Source organism: Emydura macquarii, unplaced genomic scaffold, assembly GCF_026122565.2.
Source record: "Emydura macquarii macquarii isolate MOO-44397 ecotype Brisbane River unplaced genomic scaffold, CSIRO-AGI_Emac_v2 contig_2768, whole genome shotgun sequence".
Classification (NCBI taxonomy): domain Eukaryota; kingdom Metazoa; phylum Chordata; order Testudines; family Chelidae; genus Emydura; species Emydura macquarii.
The window spans coordinates 25,616,250-25,636,306 of record NW_027132905.1 but is presented as its reverse complement, the minus strand read 5'-3'; the positions used below and the strand labels follow the sequence as shown (position 1 = coordinate 25,636,306).

The following is a 20,057-nucleotide window of genomic DNA, read 5'->3' as shown; positions in this document are numbered from 1 at the left end:
CTGGGAGAACTTGGCAGGCAACAGCTTCCCCTGCTGGTGTCTCCCTGGTCTGAAGGAAGAGGAAGAATACACATAGCCTTTGTTCCCAGAGCTGTTCCTGCTTGGTTGGGAGAGATAAAAGCCTTGCCTTGCCTTGCCCTCTCCAAAAGATCCTGCATCCTTAAAGGAAGAGTAACACAGATTTTCCTAAACACATACTTTTCCGTCCAGACCACCCCCCTCTCACTTGTATTTGTCTTTGTTTATAGATAGATATATCTACATCTACGTATATAGTATTTTACTTACAACTAATAACAGTGATGCATGCTTGGTAGCTTAACTGCCTCTGAGTGAAGCAGGAAAAAGAGAATGGATAATATGTCAGTGCATTATGCAATAATGTGGCTGTCTAGGGAGTCCGCTATATGTCTTTTTTCTTTTTTAAACTGCCATAATTATCAACCTCCTTGGTTGAATATTTTCTCTCCAACTCTTTTTATCAAGATGAAATTGATCTATAGGATCCATGTTAGTAACATGTAGCTGTTTTACATTATTTTTGCATCCTTAGAACCCATTTACTCTAATAAAATAGGATTATGATTTTGGCATACATCTAGTCTATGGTGAGCTACTTCTATATTAGCCATATGCATTATGATTAAGTGAGTTTCCTGCACCAATGTTCCTTACCTCTGGCTGACGTTCACTAATCTTCGCACTCTATTTTGCATTTTATCCATTCTTGAGGTGGCAGCGTGTTAATTTACGAGACAAAGATCAAGCTCTATTGAAAACAGTGAAAGAGATATCCACTTACTCATCTAAATGGCCTCTGATAACTCGTGCTTCTTGTTCTGAAAATAAATTCTGGTGAAGATGATAGGACTTGCAGGAGTGCAGTAAAACAGGATATAGAAGCACAAGTCATCTTTCCTGATTAATTTTTTTTTGCCTTCATTAATTCTTTTTTCCCCTTAGTCACAAGCTAAAATCTGATTTCCACAGCAAATTTTGAAAAATGAAAAATTGGTTCATTTTGAGAAGTCTTTTCAATCAGTTTAAATCCTGTCTAGGAGTTGTATACAGATACATTGCGTCTCAGGACTTTTCTACAGTTTTGCATCAGTGCAAAAATTGTGTGTAGACCCAACCTCAGAACAGTGTCTTTTCCCCACACCAAAGTGGCAAATCAATTGCACTGTGGTATCTCTTTCCAATGCAGCCTTTTAGTCTCTGTCAGGCAAGCTATAGCCACAGCATCCGATCATCCGGCTCAGCATGATAGGATGATGATATATCCATTATGCTTTGAAACTCTGCATTTTTAAAAGCAGCTTTTGAATTTGGTGGCCAACGAGAGACACTTTAGGGTTGCAGAGAATGGTACCCAGATCCTTGCAAGTATTTAGTCAACTAACTCCCATTGTAAGAGTTAGGCACTGCAATACTTTTGAAGATCTGGCCATGGGTGTTCAGCACTTTCTGAAAATCAGGCCCATTTAAGTTGTTTCAAGCTGGGCTACCAAAATTATTTATCATTTTTGAAAATGTGGGCCAGACCCTCTTCTGGTGTAAATCAGCACCTCTCCCCTGAAATCACTGGAAATACATCAGTTAAACCATGTATCTCAGAAAACTTCCTTCACAAATATTAACAAGTTAAGCCTCAGACAACACCCCGCTGAGGTGTTTTTGTCCCCATGCTACAGATGAGGAGGCTGTGGCACCAGGAAGTAAACTGACCTGCTCCATTCCAGCAGCGAGTGAGTGACAGAGATGGAACTAGGAGGCATGTTACCGAATCTCTCAGTCATGTTCTTTATCTGCTAGACCTGCTGGCTGCTCCCTTTGTAATGAAAGTGCTGGTTAATTAGATCCTTCATTGTATATGATCATAGCCTCTGAAGTAATTTTTCAGTGTGAAGTTTGTTTTCTGGTTTATTAGACCATCCTCATGGTTAACTGTGGGCAGTTTAATCGGAGCTCCTTGAAATCAGGTGTTGGGAAATTGCTTGCTAGTGATTTCCAGGCGCGGCTTCTGTGTTTCAGTTTTAACTGGAAAACACCCCTAATAAGAAAAATATAAAATTGGTGTTTATCCCACAAACACCAGAAATGGTTGCTTGTCTCTAAAGACTTGCCTCCATGGAGCAGTAATGCAGCCTACGGGGTGTGATTTCTAAAGCACACTAAGCTGTTGCACATTCATTGGTCTATGTTGAACCTGCTGCTGCTCACTAGAGGTTCCCTCGTGCACTTTAAAGTAGTGCTGTTTGAAACAGTACTACATTAAAGTGCACTAGGGAACATTTACAAAGAGATTTCTCACTACAATATATACTGCTGTAATGAGTAATATGTATAATATGCATTACTCATTACAGTATATACAAAGAGAAAGCCCTCAAACTCCCTTGATTTTTTGAATTCTATTTAAAACTTAATAACATTGCTAAAAATAAATGCTGGAAAATTAAATTAATAAATTTTGAAAAACAGCAGCCCTATTTCCAGGTTACTGAGGCTGACGGCCCCTTCCAAACATTGCAGCCCTGTGGTGTGTGCACTGAGCCAGAGCATTATGCATTTTTTTCTTATAATAACTGTGTGTTTACATTTTGTTCTGTAATAATTTAAATTTCCTGCATACACTTTAAATACACTGTGGCTCAACCTTTGGGCAAGGGTGAGATTTTCAAGAATGCCTAAGTGATTTAGGAGCAAGAAAAATCTCACCTCAAATGGTTTCCCAGATCTATCAATAAAAGTGCTCAGAGAAAGAACAGAGAGGTGCTTAACAGAAGAATGAGGCTCTATTTCTCTTAGGAGGAAACTTGACTGGCTTTCTCTTAGAGTGCACTCACTCAGCAATAATAAGGTTGATTGCTGCACTCTGCTCTTTGCTAATGCAAATACTGAGTGTCCCCAAAAGACTCACACACTACGCTTTTCATTGGCACTCCCACACATTCATGCTGAGTAAGGCCTACAGTCACTCGAAGATGCATCAATCTGCATCCCCATTGGAAAGATGAGATTAGCACAGTGTGAGAACACGCTCAACTCTGCTCACCAATCAAAAATAGACTTCATTAGCTTAGCATATAACAAACATTTGAACCCAAAGCAAGATAACATTTTGCTTTAAAACCACCCCAATCAGGGCTGTGTGCTGAGGGAATGCTATTTGGGGTCAGAAAATTGCTGGATTTTTTGCTTGTTTTGTTTTGTTTCTAGGTTAATTGAATGAAGCCTGTTTGAAATTCAGTGTGCCATGCAGGCTCATCAGCATTGTCATGAATTACGCAGGTCAGAGTGAATGTAACCAGATCACAGAAAGAGACTCTGAGGCCAAAATAACAATACTGTTAAGAGGTTCCTTCGTCCCACAGAGATCTCTCCACTGATTTCATTTAAACTCTCCTTAAGCTTGTGAAGGATTTGGAGTGAGAAACAGAGGGCACTTACCCTCCAAGCAGCTGTCTCTAGCTCTTTCAGAGTCCCCAAAAGGGGATTTGGAAAACAAAAGGAAGATCCGTGGAAATTATTTATGTCTATCTGCTAGAAAATATGCTTTGATCATTCTCAGCTATTCACCTATAACGATGAAAGACTTATTATTATTTCACTGTTTGAGGAAGGTCCAAAATGAGATCAGGGCCCCATCATGGTAGGTGCTATAGACAATGCACGATTGTGGCCTCAATAGATAAGCGAGATCCATTGTAGGAGAGAAGCCAGAGGCACTGAGAATGAAGGCCCAGATCGTTAGATATTGAGGTTCCCAACTCCTACTGAAACCAATGAGTGTTAGGCCCCTAAATACCTCTGAAGATCTGGGCCAAAGCGACTTGCCCGAGGTCACACAGCAAGAATGGAACCCAGGTCTCCGGACTCCCAATTCAGAACCATTAGACCACACTGCTTCATGATAAAGCATGCCTTCTCCTCAAGTACCTATGGCTATGTCTACACAGCCTGCAGCAATGAGCCTTCCAGCCTGGGTCAACAGAGTCAGACTAGTGGGGCTCATGCTAGCCCTCTAAAAATAGCAGTATAGACAGTGCATTGAAGATGCGTCTCAGGCGGGAGCTCGGACTCGTAAGCATGCCCCTCTCACTAGGCTTCAAAGCCCAAACTCCAGCACGAGCTACTCATTCAAAGCACTGTCTTCATGGCTCCTTTTAGAGTGCTAGTGTGAGCCTGCTAATCTGGGTCGGTAGACCTGGATTGGTAGGCTTGCTGATGCGGTCTGTGTAGACAAATCCCATCAGGTTACTCTAAGGCTTTCTATTGTTAGTGAATTAGATTGATGCTATAGTGATTCTGATTAATGAACAGCTGGGAAGACATGCTGGTCCAAGATTACTTCACAGTGCATCCAAGGCAGCTATTAGTGGAGTAATAAACACACTCTCTTGTGTCTTGAGATGCTATTCATAGCCACCACATAACCCACCTATGTGATTAAAAAGTGAGACAGGCAATCTGTTTTGCCTCTTTTGAGATGTCCTGCTAGCTAGACATGCTTGGTCTTTTGCAATTTGTTCAACTAATCACTTGTATTTTATGGTGCCCCCAACTTCTCTAATCCCATCAGCATTAGTGCCTCACTTATATATGTACAATCCAGGTGGTTTGCTATAAGACATCTGTGAAGGCAGTTTTCTGTCAGGCAGCTCTGCTTTTGCAAGGCCAAAGAGTTCTTACAGCTGAGATGTGAATTTTGCTAAAATTTCACTTTACAGACTTAAATAAAGGTTCTAAGGACAAAAACATTGACCTCAAGGTCTGATTCTCCTTCTCATGGACACAAACTCACACTAGTTCTCAAAGAGCTAGTCTGAGTATAACTGGCAAGGTAGCTGCAGTATATACTCAGTGCAGCTCAGCCACCCATGCTACCACGGCTATACTGTTATCTATAATCATGCTAGCTTTCATTGAGCTAGTGCAAATATGTGTACACGAGCAGGGGAATCACACTACTAGCTCATTGTGTATATGTAGCCTTCCTTTTCCTAGATATATCATAATTTATCCACAGGCCAGTACCTTAACTTGACAGCTCCTTGCACTCCTCCTCATGTCACTGATGATCATCTTTTCTTTCCAATGTCTCCTTTTTCCAGTTGCATCTTGGGAAATATGGAGGCTCTGCAAAACAAACCACGGCATATAGCAATCTCCCTTCCCAACCAACCTGCCCACAACCACCATGCTGAATTCCTTCCTCATCTAGGGGAAGCTCAGCAGATGCAACTGAAATTTTAAAAGCTTTCTTTTTTCATTTAAAAAGGTTCCTCAGATAAAATATTTCCTCATCTATAGCACCTATGACTTTTACTGGCAGTTGCCTAGAAAGGAGATAGCAATGCAACTCAAGTGTGATATAAACCAGAAGCCAACATTTAGCTAATGAAGGCAGGTTAAATCTTTCTCTGTTGGGCAGGTTATCCCAGAACTGCCTACTGCAGGCAGACTACTCAGTATGTTCCTCTGTACATCGTCAAACAAAGAGGTGGAAAAGACATAGGCAAAGAGAAATAAAACATTCCTGTCAAGGATCCAATTCAATGACTCTTACTCACACGAGGAGCTGTGTTGACTTCACTGGAAAGGCTTGCATAGATTTAAGGCCAAAAGGTACTCCAGCAATCTCCTAGTCTGACCACCTACATAACACAGACCAGAGAATTTCACCCAATAATTTGCAGACTTGATGGAGCATAATTATATTATTTGATTTAAAATTTTGAGTGATGCAAAATCCATCTCCTCCCTTGATAAATTATATGGGTTGTAGAAATAGGATCTAATCCACACACGTTGCTCTGTATATTGTCATAGCCATCACTGATGCTGGCTGCTTTCTGAGTGGAAGTCAGTGATTAACATGATGTACAGAGGAAGCACTGGGTGCTATGTTTTTGTTTTCATCCTATTTTTGCAATTTCTATTTTTAAAATCAATTACAGCTGTTGAGATTTCTCAGAGAGGCAATGAAATAACACAGATTGTCAACAGCCAGTGAGAGAAAGTACAGCAATCCTGCCAGTGCCATAGTTTCATATAACTAGTTTCATATAACTAGTTTCACATAACTAGAGTGAGCAGAGGGAGAGCGGAAAAATCAATTTTCTCATTTACTTTATGTTCCAAAATGGCTGGCCACGCTTCAATAGGCTCAGTTCTCTTGATAGCCTCATGAACGTGTAGTATTTGCTTAATATTTTTTTAAAATTATATTTCCCTCAGATTTCCTCTGGTGATTCCCGTTGTCCTTCATGTGTGCCCCGTCATGGCTTTTAGTACTTTCTAATTCTAGCTGAAAACCCTGATATTTGTCAAACAGCTGCCTAACAGATACATCCATTTTCCCAAATTGGCCTTCTGATGACGTCAGACAAAGAGCATCTGAGTCCGTCTTCTGTTCCAGTTTTTTTGTCTTCTAAATTTGGATCCACAGCTGGCCCTGAGGCCGCTGTTTGCATCAGCAACTGGCAGTTGCTTTCAGGGAATCAAGACTGCATTCCCAGTCACACAGGGAGGCAGAAGGAACCAAATCACTGCCTAGACTGCTTCTTCCTTTCATCTTAATAGAATGAGAGAGGAAAAAGATTTTCCAATGGCCCATCCCCAGCCCTCTCAGCTGCAGTTTAGGAGCCATCAATAGGAAGAACCACCTCACTTCTCAAAATCCAACAGCCATAAAGTCCAGATCATGGTTGCTTTGGGCCTGTAGAATACCAAATCCAAAAATAAAGTTGTGCCCAAACCACAGGTCACAGGCTGACCACTGACTTTCCCCTTCCTTGGCACACACCAGCCTTGAAACCTCTTAATATCCACAGCCAGTCAATAACCATAAGGCACTGCAGTTGTACACTACAAAACTGTGCCAAGTCAAGTAGTTTACCTGACCTCTGTACTTCACAGTGTGTATATTGAACCTTGGCCATCACGCTTTCAGCAAGTCATTTGAATACATAGCCTCACAGTAATACTTTGCATGTATATAGTGCTGTTTCTTTTTCACTGGTGGGAAAACTAAGGCACAGAGACTTGCCAAAGGTCACACATTAAGACAGGAATAGAACTGGGTCTCTCAACCTATACCCTGTTGTTCAGTTTACTGGACCACAGCTACTCCTCAGTAAAAAGTGGTCTGGCAAACATGCCAGAATATCAGAGTTTTGGCTGTAAAATCCAATTAGAAGGGGCCTGTAGGAGTTTCTCTTCATGTTACTCCTAATCCAAGAGCCAGAATTTCGGGCCAGCTGGAAGAATCAGTCGGGGGTAAAATATGAGAGCTGCCATTGACTCGGGAAAGTAAAAGAAAATCCCCAAACCCAACAATCTACAGGAAACAAAAGTACCGACATTGTGCCATCCCATTTGGATTTTCAGTCTCTGTAGGCTGTTCCCTTCTATGTCAGCTCTTTTCCAACAATGCAGCTTGTGAAACTTTGGGGCTTAAAAAATAAACGCGAATTGATGCTCAATAGACAAAGTTAAGATTGCAAGGACAAAATCAGTTAGAAATACATGGAGAGCTCTCGGCTGGACTTATTGTAGTTTCTCCAAATGAGACTTTGTTGAAAAGAACTTTGACTGGATGTGATTCAGCCTATAATATTACAGAAGGGCTTTGGTTGGCATAAACCAAGACTGCACTCTATTCCCCCAAGGGGCAAGAACTTAGTCTAAAGTGTGTAGAACCAGTTCGCTTTTGCCCTGCACTTTATGTAGTCACTTAACCCACTGTCAAGTGGGCAGAAAACACTGTTAAATCAGGGTCGCAATCATGCGGTACATACTGGTGTAAGTGACAATAGAAGGTGAAGGACAACAGAGAAACATGACCCTTGCGAGTGAAGCGGGGATATTAATGAGTTCAAGACTACTACTCCATTTCCATAACAAGTTGTGGTATATATTTATCAAAATAGCCCTAAAAAAGTGGGTGGTGCCAGTTGGAAAGGAAATAGGGATAGGGCATTCCTGGGGCACTTCTATAGAACCCTGGCTGCAGCTGAAACAAATTTGACTGGATAATCAATAAGCTTTTGTGTGTGACAGGTTGCATGGTGGATTTTTATTCACTCCACCTTGCACACAGTTAACAGTAACATCATAGCATAGGATAAGGTTCACGGGAAGAGATGCAGCTTGGCAGGGGGATAGACTAGATGACCCTTGTAGTGCCTTCTAACCCTATGGTTTCTCTGAGTCAATGATTCTAAGAGTTTTCATGGTCAATCATGTTCAAACATGCTGAATTAAATATTGATTTTTGTCAAAACATGCAAACTTCAGGAGGATGCTGTGAACTACAGCTTGAGCTTGTGTAGAATGCCCAAATTGACACAAATTGGTTTGATTGAGTGGAATTTGCATTCCTATTTTTATTTTTGCCTCAAAAAAGTTACAGTAAAAAAATGTTGCCCAGCTCTGTTCTGTACTGCTTTGTGACACAATGAGCTCTGTGGGTGAGAGCAAAAGGAATAACTTGTCTTAGTAAAGAGTGTTTGATGCATTTTTGCACTGCTGCTAGCTCATTGTGATTATATATGATTTCTGCTTGTTTATAATGTATTTATAATGTTGATGCTTTGTCAGTGGCCCCAAAATCTTTCCTTGAAACTTGGCCTCCAAAATCCTAAGACTGATCCTAGACATGACTTCATGATATAATATTAATAGTATTAGAATTTGGTGATCTGGTTGTGGACAAGGGATGGGCATATACCCCTGTATATGGGGAGCCATTCATTCACCTGGGGTAAATGATATTTTGTTTTTTAAATGCCGACTCTAGCTATTTGAGTGCTTTTATAGATGCCTCTGACAGGAGCAGTACACTGACCTTTGGGGCTGTGATGTGCATCAATCCACTGGTATTTTTATTGAACATAATCTGCTGCTAGTAAGTTAGCCCAGAATCCCCAAAAATACATGTTCTTCCTGTTCTTCATGTAACATTTTTTGTTCCAAAATGACTTTAAATAATGTAAGAGGCAGGAAACTGCATCTTCCATTTCAATGTTTCCATGTTTATTATTATTGTTATTATCCCTATAATAGCACCTAGGAGCCCCATCCTTGCTACTGGGGAGATTCACAGTAAGAGACTGTCCCTGCTTCCAAGAGCTTACAATCGAGGCCTCCAATCCTGCAGGCTCCTACATGGGGCAGATCCTTATGCAGACACAGAGTCCCACTGAAGTCAACAGAGCTCTACCTGTGTGTATGAGCCTGCAGAATTGGAGCCTCAATAGGTAAGGCAAGGAAGAATTATTGGAAAAGAGAAGTAAAGCGAGATTAAGGGTGAAATACTGCCTACATTTGGACCAATTGTAAAATTCCCATTGACTTCAACGGAACAAGAATTCCACTCTTAAAGGCCTGTGTACAATAGAAAGTTGCACTGCTTTAACTATTGCAGCACACATGGAGCTCAGTGGGAGTCTGCACTAAAATAGACCAAGGGCTTGTGTACACTTGAAAGATTTGCTACTTTAACTATACTGGTACAAAAGCAGCAATCCCACCCCCCAAGTTTGGACACTGTTATACCACTATAAAAGGTGCTTATATGGGTATAGTTTATTCTGTTCAAGAAGGAGAATAAACTCTTTATACCAGTGTAACAGCATTTACACTGAGGATTGAAAGAAAACCAGCACCCATGCCCCTAACCAAAATAGCTATATTGAGAAAAAATGTAAGTGTAGACAAGGCCTTTGCGTCTTGTCTAGGGTCATCTAATAAATCAGTGGCCAAGTCAGGACCTAAGGCCAGTTCTCCTGGGTCTCAAGCCAGTCCTCTAACTACAGTATCCTCCTTCCTCTTTGAAAAGGTTCTGGAGAGAAGACCAGTTTTACTTGGTAAGTTACAGCTCTCTTGTGCACAGCAGGTATGTTAGCTGGTGAAGCACTTTAGAGTCCTTCTGGATGAATGCTGTTCCTTCAACATATAAATTGCATTTGACATAAACTTTCAGGAACACATACTTCATCCTTCATAGCTGAAGAGGGTTTAGGAATGGGCAGTCTCTGTGGCTGAATGTATGCATGCCGTCCCATCAATTATTCACATCCATTCTGTCTTGAATTTCAGTGTTCAGTAACTGAAATATTTTCACTGCCCAGATTTCATAAGCATCCAGTGCTAATAAAACAATTGGCTGAGTTTACTGACTTACATCAACAAATCCCTATTATGGAGGGTAATCCTAAAGGACTTCAAAGGAAGGCTATGTAGGCATCACAGTTCACAAGAGGAGAGAAAAAAAATCATCTTAACTCAAGACTCTTCATGAGGATTTAAAGTTTAAAATATTAATTATGAGCAACCCAGAAAAGAATTACATGTCAGCATCATTGTATGACTTGGGAAAATGCTGCTTTGTGTAGCTTCCAAACCGAAATAGAGTTTGCACATATTATATCAGTATACATCCTGGAAATGCAGGTAGTTGTCAAATCAATAATACACACAATTGGATTTCTGTTGTTGAGACTTTACAAGGCAGTGGGAAACCACTTGATCCTGCACAAAAGCTTTATCATTATAAATACAGTAAAACCTCAATATAATTCTACTTAGTGGGTAGCATGAAATGCAACGTTATATCTGTGAAATATTAGATCCAAATTCAGGGCAGGGAAAAAAGCCAAGATACACGGTCACTTGTATTGCTATTTGGATTGTTAGTTGTTGAGACCTCACTATTGATTAATTAACAATTAATTCCACTGCTCCCATTGAGTTAACCAACATGTCCCACTTCCCAGAACTGAGCAGACCTACTGACCAATAGATACAATAATAAGGAAGTCAAAGCACCTGGGCTTGTTAGAAATACAACTGTCAAGGTATGTTGGTCAGATGGAAAGGGTAAAAACTGGAAGGGATATGAAATGCTATTTTCAACCCTCTGAAGGCTCTAAGAGGTTATTGCAAATTAGCTATAATTAGAGCTGGTCAGAAAAACTTTGATAGAATTATTTTCCATCAGAAAATGTGTTCCCTTGATATTGAAATACTTTGTGAAATCTGGTTGATTTCACTGAAGTTTCGTTCAGGAGCAAAACCAGGAAAAAAAAGTCCAAACAATGTTGAAAGGTCCTGTTGTGATATTTGCAAAATGCAGCACTTGAGAAATGGCCCCAGCTCTTGAGGTTGCAGAGCAGGCCCTGAAAGGGACCCCTTTGGAGGATGGCTGTTTCAGGCTGTTTGTCTCGCAGAATGCTAGCCTGTGTTCTGCATTTTATCTGCTTTTGTTTCTCTTTGTGCTACTTACAGGGGGTGCTTGAGATGACAATAGGCGTGTGGTCCAAAATGAAACATTTTGATTTTTCATTTTGAAATGACTTTGTTTCAAAAAGACAAAAATCAAACCAAAATATTCTTATTTTTTCAAGACTAAAGGGTTAGATCAATCCCAATCCAAATTGTGTTTTGTTTTTAATTTTCTTTGGTGGAGAATTTATGATTTCTTGATGTCGTTCAGAATCCAAACAGAAAGAAATTCCAAAATCTCAAAATCCTTCATGAAACATAATTTCTGTCATATGCATTGCTCTAGTTGTAACATTGTTATTAACACCTTACTATATTACAATTGTGAGATCAGGGGGAATTTTGCCTTTTTAAGTAAGACAATGAGAAATGTACAATTGGAACCATTATCAATAGCATAACGTATCCAAGTATCTCAAAATGCTTTGCACATATTAAGTGAGCCAAGGTAAATATTACAGATGGGTAAACAGAGGTAGGGAGGCGAAGTGACTTGCCCAGATCATACATTGTCAGTGCCAGAGCCTGAAATAAAAACACAGATGTCCAGATTCCCAACCCCTTTTTCATTCTGCTGTCTTGATCCTGGGCAAGCCAGGGTCTGAATCACCTCCCAGCATAATTAAGGCCAGGTCTAGTCGGTTTAACTATACCGCTCAGGTTTGTGGGGAGAAGCTCTCTCCTGTCAGCGTAGTAATGTCTTCATTAAAGCGCTGCAGCAACGCAGCTGCATCGGTGCATTTCCTACTGACCCTGTCTTTACGTGCTGTGTCAGAAAACTGGAAAGCAATGAACACTGAAGATGCTGACCTCTGTTTTGCTGATGGTTAATAGTTAATAGAACTATAGAGATATCTGAAGATTTCATAGAGGTACAAAATTTCCACTTGATACTGGGGATAAGTGGACTCTCCTAGATTGGGTCATTATGCCTGCATTTAAGCTAGTGTGGAAATGACTACAACTGTGCCAGCAGTTAAGAGTTTACTAAATCTAAATAAGTCAGGGCTAATGTTCTAAGTGCTGGCAATAAAAATCACACTACCCTGTCTCTCCTAAAAGAAAAGTCTTGAGCCAAAAGCTACTGAAGCTGCAGTACAGGAAAATTTCAGGCGAGAAAGAGAAAGCAGATTAACTAAATCTTTTATTCCTTGCATAATGGATTGAATCCTGCCTTTAATTCACAAGGTTACTTTCAGCTGAACCACTAGGACTAGTATAGTATGGTGTGGATTACTGGTGAGATACAATTCTGCCCTTCTTTATTCTGATTCAGCAAAGCACTTAAGCACATGGTTAACTGTAAGCATGTGCTTAAATCACATTAAAGTCAGTGAGTGAGACTTGAGCACATGCTTAAGTGGTTTGGTGGGTAAGGATGGATTTAAGCATGTGCTTGAAGTTAAGCACATGCCTAAATTCTTTTCTGAATTGGAGCTATAGTTAAAGGGTAAATCAATGGATATCCACAATTCAAAATTAATATTCGAGACAGTCTAAAACAAATGAAAAACAGAATAAGATGGAAGAGTGATGGATAACATGCAGAAGAAATACCAATACATATAGCAATCATCACATATCTGTACATGCTGGATTGAAGCAAATTTAGGATTGTCCCAGTTCTAAGACTATATACAGTACCGATTGCTATCATGTCCATCATCATAGTACCCAAGCACTGAATGCAATAATTTAGATCCACATATCAGACTTGGCCTCAACCAGTTTCTTGTAGTTTACTTCCACCCTCGCTCCTCCATGTTGGATTTCATTTTCTACTCGGAAGGCTTTGGCAAACGGGTGGGTCATGCATCATGCTCTGAAAACAGTCACAGTTTGGCTTGATCCTAATTCCTCTAGTAGCTTCTTCCAAAAACAAGAACTCTTGCCAGGAACACTTTTTCTGTATCTCTTAAGGTGGACTGATTTAGAACAGAAAAATGAGAGCCTGGTAATGCAGGCGCTCTACACTGCTTTGTAATTTAAGGATTTACATTACTATTCTATGTTGCATCAAGTTTGTTACCATGCAATCATAAAGTAGTCACTGCTGGAAGATAAAAGGATATAATGATTTCCTGATTTCTGGCAGATGGTTCAAAACTATCCTTTTTAAAGCAATGCCTTATGGGCCAGCTACTCAGCTGGTGCAAATCGGCAATTTACACCAACTGAAGAGCTGGCCCTATATATTTAATCTGTGTGGCGGATCATCTGGGGCTTTGGCCTGTACCACTGAAGTCAACCGGAGTTTTGGAACTAACTTCAGTAGCAGTGTGATTAAGTTTCTGGTCAGCAGCAACAATAATATTTTTATGTGCTTTTGGGGGGCTATTCAGTGCAAAGGAAAAGGTGGTGCTGGTTAGTGATGTTATTCTTTGACATGTTTTTAAATGATCTGTACAAGTGGGTATGCATTTAGACATTTAAAATTTCCCTGGAAAAGAACGTCAGGTAACATTCTCAATTCATGTTGCGATTAATAAAAGCAACAGTTCGTTTTCTTCTCTTTCTTTGGCAAACAAAAGCACAGAGTCCAGGAAGTGACACAATTTGGAGAAACATCCCTGAAATTCTCAAGTACTAAAATTATTAACATTTTAGGTTGTTTTGTTAAATCTTTAATCTCAATTTGTTTGCAAAAGGAGAACAAAATTTACAAAACCCCTTTCCAACTCTGACTGAAATCATCAGGAATCTTTCTATTCACTTTTGCAGGATCTGGTACAAGTTGCTACAAAACAGCAATATGGAGCATCAGGAAACATAGGTCAAAAGACATAGGGTTATGCTCTATTCAGCATTTTCAGTTTTAAACCATTTGAAACCAAATGGAATTTCAATATAAAGTATTTAGGGCAACCAGTGCATGAAATATGCATCAAACCAAAAAACAACTCAACTCAGCACCACTAAGGGGTGTTATTAATCAGATGACAAGTGTGAACAGCTAACTAAAGAAATGGAGCATAATAGAGGTGAGGAAAAGCAACATCAGCTCTAACACCCATTCAAGTCCATGACGAGTCTTTCCACTGATTTCACTGTATGTTGGATCAGGCCCCAAATATAAGTTTCCACTAACATCTTAGGAAAGGGAGAGGGAGGAAGGAGTTTACTTGAAGTTTTGTTCAACATCTTCATTAATAATCTGGCAGATGAAGTGGATTGCACCCGCAGCAAGTTTGCAGATGACACTAAGCTAGGGAGAGTGGTAAATACCCTGGAGGGTAGGGATAGGATACAGAGTGACCTGGACAAATTGGAGGATTGGGCCAAAAGAAATCTGATGAGGTTGAACAAGGACAAGTGCAGAGTCCTCCACTTAGGAAGGAAGAATCCCATGAACTGCTACAGATGGGGGACCGACTGGCGAGGCAGCAGTTCTGCAGAAAAGGACCTGGGGGTTACAGTGGAGAAGAAGCTGGATGTGAGTCAACAGTGTGCCCTTGTTGCCAAGAAGGATAATGGCATATTGGCCTGCACTAGTAGGAGCACTGCCAGCAGATCAAAGGAAGTGATTATTCCCCTCTATTAGGCACTGGTGAGGCCTCATTTGGAGTACTATGTCCAGTTTTTGGCCCCCCACTACAGGAAGGATATGGACAAATTGGAGAGAGTCCAGCAGAGGGCAACAAAAATGATTAGGGGGCTGGAACACATGACTTATGAGGAGAGATAGAGGGAACTGGGCTTGTTTAGTCTGCAGAAGAGTAGAGTGAGGGGGGATTTGATAGTGGCCTTCAACTACCTGAAAGAGGTTTCCAGGGAGGATGGAACTAGATTGTTCTCAGTGGTGGCAGATGGCAGAACAAGGAGCAGTGGTCTCAAGTTGCAGTGGGGGAGTTCTAGGTTGGATATTAGGAAAAAGTTTTTCACTAGGAGGGTGGTGAAGCACTGGAATGGGTTACTAGGGAGATGGTGGAATCTCCATCCTTAGAGATTTTTAAGGCCTGGCTTGACAAACCCCTGGCTGGGATGATTTAATTGGGGTTGATCCTGCTTTGAGCAGGGGGTTGGACTAGATGACCTCCTGAGGGCCCTGCCCACTCTAATCTTCTATGATTCCATGAAGGGGAAAAGGAGCTATAGGATTAGAGGTGGAAGAACTGGTGTTGCATGTAAGGCTTGAGATGCACTAAAAGATGATCACGGTAAAGTGTTTTCATTTACAGCATATGCTATCAATAAAAAAATGTGCTGAAATCCAAAAGACTGAATTGAATCCATTCTAATCTGACTACATAAGGACAGTCGCTGACATTGGAGAGGACTGGCCAGAACATGCTGAGTTCAGTCAGTGTCATTGTAAGGTCACGCAGAGGAAGAGGTGTTTATTAAGGCGCAAACATTCTTCTTCCAATATTGTACATGAAGTATAAAGTAACTTTTATGACGTCATTTTAATTTCCCACTTTCTGAGTTCTTTCCACAGAAACTTGGTCTAGTAATTTTCATTACCTAAAAACACCAGCTGGATCTAACTTGTTACCCTCTTGCTGGGAGTATAATTAGGAATCAGTACATTTGATGAGGAAACTCATTTACCCATTTTAATTTTTTGCAAATCTAATTTCATTTTGCAATTTGCACTTGCAAGTTCTTCACTGTATTATTTTGTCTTTGTTACAAGATACTAGAGAGCTGTAGCAGAGGCAGCCTTTTAAATGGGATATTTTGTTGCAATGAATCCTTGGCTGTATACAACCTGACACCATGCAGGCGCCCCTCGTCCATTCACTTATGACATGATCATCTTTTCTGCTCCAAAAATTCAGGCTTCTGCCTCTTGCACTAAATGACCATTGCCTTTAACTGCTAATAGTAGCGGCAAATTATATCCTCTTTGTAGACCACCTCCCATACAGGATGACATTCACTTGAGTAGGTCATCTTCCATCCAGAAAAGGGAAGCAGTACACATGCAGTGGGTGCCATTAAATACTCTCCATTCAGTGCTCCAGATACCATATCTAACTGCAATAACCACTATAATGCCTGCAAAATTTATTATGACTACTTTACATGGCTACTATGTTTACTTCACATGCTATGTTACAATGTTTCCATCAAAAATGTTGTTTTACATTCCCAGCATCTTGAAACACTGGATCCATAATTATCAAATGTAAACATTATTTTCCCTTCAACCATTCACTTATGTTCATGTTCATTTATATAGTTTTGAAGCCAGGTAGGTGCCGGAATTGGTAGCAATCATAAACAGACTTTCAAAATACCATCTATGAGACTGGAGTATAAACTTGGAAAGGGGCAATCACACCCTTCACTACAAAAAATGTCAGTGTGCTACAAAAAATGTCATATGGACGCCTGAGAACTAGCAAGTTAACTGAGACCCACCCAGCAAAAATCACATAAGGCCATGCAACCAGACACCTTTCTGTAATTTCTTTTTGCTATTACTGACATAGGCCACATTTGATCTAATGACCTGGAGAACCATTTTAGTATCCTGGAGAATCAAGAAATTAGAGATAGGAAAGTCCTCTAGTGCATCCCACTGCCAGTGCAGGATGGACAGAACTGGACTGGATTAGTGGTTTGTCCAATCGAATTTTATACAGCGTAAGCAATGTGACTTATACCACTTTTCTACAGACTAAGCCCTCGTCTACATTAAAAATGTAGGTTGACCCAGATACTTCACTCAGGGGTGTGAAAAATCCACACCCCTGAGCAATGTAGCTAAGACTACCTAACCCCCCTGTGTAGACAGTACTAGGTCAATGGAAGAATTGCTCCTTTGAACTAGCTACCCCCTCCTTGGGAGGTAGTGTTTACACTCAAGTGTTACAGCGGCACAGCTGCAGCTGTACCACGGTAGCATTTCAAGTGTAGACAAGCCCTAACAGACCTCATTTTGAAACTGGCAAATAATCCATGCTTTAAAAGTCAAGACTATGCTGACCTTTCTGCAGGACTATGTTCTAGAAACAGTAGGTAAATTTTTAATGCTCTTTTTAAAGCCAGTACATGTTGCAAACTCTTCCTTTCTGTTAACTTAACTTTATAACATAACAGCCTGAAACTCTTTCAAAGCACACATTACATTTGCCTTGGAGTATAAATGAAGTATCTGATCATTAAAAGAATGCATGCTTATAGACCACTGCCTATGAGAGCTTCCTTTCTGCTCCCATTTTTAATATTGTGTCTTGTGACAGAGTGTAAGTAGCCTAAGGCTCACCACTCTGTGACATCCCCATGTGAGCCAAAGTGAGGAGATAATTGATTATGTACCAGGTGATTGACCAATCAGCAAAGAGCTTCAGCTAATCAGCTGAGGATGGTTAAGAGAGAGGTAGGAAGATACAGGAGAGGAGAAAGGCTGGAAGAAAGGGCCAGAGAAGCCCTTGATCTCAGAGAGGTAAGATCTCGTTCCTTCCTCCTCATGTCCTGTGCCTTTGTAGTTGGCAGAGACTTGGGAAAAGCCATATGCTGTGTGGAACAAACATTTATAAAGCACACTGGAAATAAAGAATTTGGTGTTGAACTTGCCACTGGTGTGCATAGGACTGTTTGCAGTAAGAATCCAGGGTGAGGGAATCCCTCCTTGTGACATTCCTCCAAGCATGAGGCTCCTGTTACATGCTATAAACTCCATTGTCATTCATGTTAAATAGATAGTCATACAACGGACCAGATTCTCATCTGGTCTAAATGAGCCTCACCCCATTGATGGAACAACTAAGGTTTTGTTAGTTACCCAAAAACGTTTCACCGATTTAACTATGTAGTTACATTTTGTAGGTAGACAAAGCCTAAGTTTCATTGAGAGAGCTACTTTGATTTATTCCAGCTAAAAGATCTGGCCCAACACAATTGATTTTTCTGTGCAATTAAAATAGAAAGTGAATCAAAGTGTGTGTAACTTCTCTATGAAAGAATAGCTGTAGGACTGGGTATATTGAAATCTACGGCTGTTGTTAATAGTTTGTTTTCACAGTGTTCTGAATGTATACCTCCATCAAATGAACAATGATGTTATAAAATGTTCCACAGCTTTCAATGGTTTCATTTAATGACATAGCTAAAAGTGAGCAATACAATACCAACTATGGAGAGACAATCAATTGCTTGGCATTTTCAATTTTTAGAGTCTCATTTCTCATACAGAAGGCCTGCAAGGAAAACATCTCCCTATGTCAGACACCAAGAAATCACTCGGCACTTAAGTAAAGGCTTAACCCAGAGCACACGCACTGCAATGGATCCTCAGCTGTAGCTAAAGAGTCTTCAGTGCAGCCTAGGAGAGGTTTGTGCAAAGGTGGCCCCTATTCAACACAGTAATTAATCAGGTGCTTAATTTTATACATGTGTTTAAGCGATTTGCCGAATTGGAGGCTAAGCCACCTTTGTGCTTTTCTTTTCATCCTTGAGGGTTAGAAATTTGATCCTCTCCTCTCCTTATTCAAGTGTGTCTTCTCCTATTTTATGACTGCCACCCCAACAAGTTATGTCTATGTAGTATTGTCTGGTTTTGTATTGTCTTGTCTTTCAGCTTTGAAAATTGTAAAAATGCATTATTCCATAATTCTATTAGTGAGCCAATGAAGTGAAAGGTATTTGGAAACATACAAGCTGTAAGTCATTTCCCTTTTTGTCTTTTCACTGCCTGTTTCTTTATGAAAAATCAATAAAAAAACCCTCATAAAAATAAAGTTGAGACTGAAATCACTTGACTCCAGAAACTGGAACTTTAGGCACATTTGCAAATCCCACCCCTTGTGGGTCTTTTTCATTACACAAAATGAAACTCTTGCTAAACATTACCAGTAGAGCTGACCAGAAAATGGATTTTGGAAATTATTTTCATCCTTGCCTCATGAAGAAAAAGACAATCATCCACATTTTTTGCAAAAGGGAGTTCAGAAAAAAGTTCACTTCAGGTCAATCAAATCATTTCATTTAATAAATTCAAAATGTTTCATTTTGATTTCAACCCTTTCTATTATTTTTATTTTTGTTTATATAAAATAAGTTTGGAAAAACAAAGTTATCTAAAAGTAAAAGATTGAAACTTTTCATACCAAATATGTAAAAACAAGATTTTAACTATTTTCCCCAATTTTTACTAAGCAAAATGTCGTCAAATTGATACAATTTTGTGAAATAATTCAGTTTCTCTGCAATAGCATGTTTTGATAGAAAATGGTTTTGACAAAAATTTACTTACCAGCTGTAGTTGTCAGACATAATGCAGGAAAGCCACAAATGTGATAGCCTGTTTCAGCAATGAATATATATTATATGTTGCATAATGAATAACAGTGAAGTGTTCAGCACTCATATAGCACATTTAATTAATTAGGAACCAGATCCTACAAGGTTCTCAGGCCTCTTAATAGTTTAGTAGCTTCCAGATTTGAAGACCCCTCTGAGTAGGTGATTATGATATTGAACTCCTTGCAGAATCCATCCCTATGACTCTAACACCCCAGTGATAGAGGTGGTATTATAACCATCTCATAGATGACTAATCCAAGGCAGAGAGAGCCTGAGTGACTTGCCCAAGGTCACATAATAAGTTAGGACTAGAACTCAAGAGTTCAGCCTGGTCTTCTGGTCTGATGCCCATCCTGTGTACGTATGGTTTGTGATTTTTGAGGACAAACTGCGCTGCATGCATGAATGTCAGTGATGGAGGTGAGCAGGGAAGGATGAAATCAGCATTAAAAGACTGCAATCAGCACTTTGAAACACATGTTCAAAAAACCACAAGTGCTCATGGAGAGAAA

General features: G+C 40.1%; 1 long non-coding RNA gene across 1 annotated transcript in view; it reads right to left on the bottom strand.

Moving 5' to 3' along the window:
- Window positions 1-676: 676 nt before the first annotated feature.
- The window catches only part of LOC137165467 (uncharacterized), a 104,423-nt gene continuing 85,042 nt past the window's right edge, over window positions 677-20,057 (bottom strand). The window contains exons 2-4 of the long non-coding RNA XR_010923374.1: window positions 5,041-5,142; window positions 1,729-2,053; window positions 677-769 (exon numbers count right to left, since the gene is read on the bottom strand). This is a non-coding gene — a long non-coding RNA (uncharacterized lncRNA). The remainder of the gene's footprint in view (window positions 770-1,728; window positions 2,054-5,040; window positions 5,143-20,057) is intronic.